The sequence below is a fragment of the Cephus cinctus genome, unplaced genomic scaffold (assembly GCF_000341935.2).
Source record: "Cephus cinctus unplaced genomic scaffold, Ccin1 Ccin1_scaffold2334, whole genome shotgun sequence".
In the NCBI taxonomy this organism is placed as follows: Eukaryota; Metazoa; Arthropoda; class Insecta; order Hymenoptera; family Cephidae; genus Cephus; species Cephus cinctus.
In genome coordinates, this window is record NW_014334223.1 from 1 (window position 1) to 946 (window position 946).

The window sequence follows — 946 nt, forward strand, 5'->3', positions numbered from 1 at the left end:
TTTTGCTTTTAATACTTGGCGTCGAGACGCTACCGCGTCTCTTGATAATGATATCCCTTAATTATTAATATACATTAATAATAACCCAATTAGATACTCTGGCCGTCACAATTCATTAGATACTCTCTTTTTGCGCTTGGAAGTTTCTGTCTTCTATGTTCCAGTGTTTCTCAATTTTTTGCATATTCGTTGAAACATGCGGTGTGAAGGAAGTGTATGATCCGGGTATCGCTCAGTGTACAATGTTAGTGCTCTTATTGAATTTTCATTTGTTGCGTCATAAACAAGGAGCACATCAACTTGTTCGCTAAATGAAAACTTCATTTTTACGGAAACTTATTACCGTTAACTTATTATGCCGACGTTCGTAAACAAACTGACAGTGTTGTTCCTCGTTGTCCTTCATAAGATGCAGCGTGTGTTTTGTTACAGCATTATTTTGTTTCGTCGTTTGTTGTTTGGTCTTTAAAAATTAATGGTTGCAACGTTGCATCGATGCGGATGGTCATCACTTCGAGCATTTGTTGTAACGTAAGTCACTCTGTTTTACCCAATTTCCTGTTATCGAATGACCATGTATGAGGGGTCATTGTAATCGTCTAAACACCTGCTATTTTATTCGGAATACAAAAGTATAGCGTGCCATTTGAAAAAATGGAAATGACCTTGAAATCTTCAAAACGCCTTCGCCTAGAAAAAAACTATTAAATGCATATTATGGCCCCCATCGAACCATACAACTTTCATAGACACAGTTTTTCTATATCTCTAAAAATAACAGAGATATTCGGGGTGGACAAAGTTATTGGGCCACCCTGTATATATCTGACTTATGATGTACAATGACTAACGCATGTTCGTCGAGGATCGGTTACATCTGTCGTGGTCTCTGACCTTTACTTATGGGAGTACTGAGTGGTGCTGAAGGGGGGGGGGGGGCAAGGGG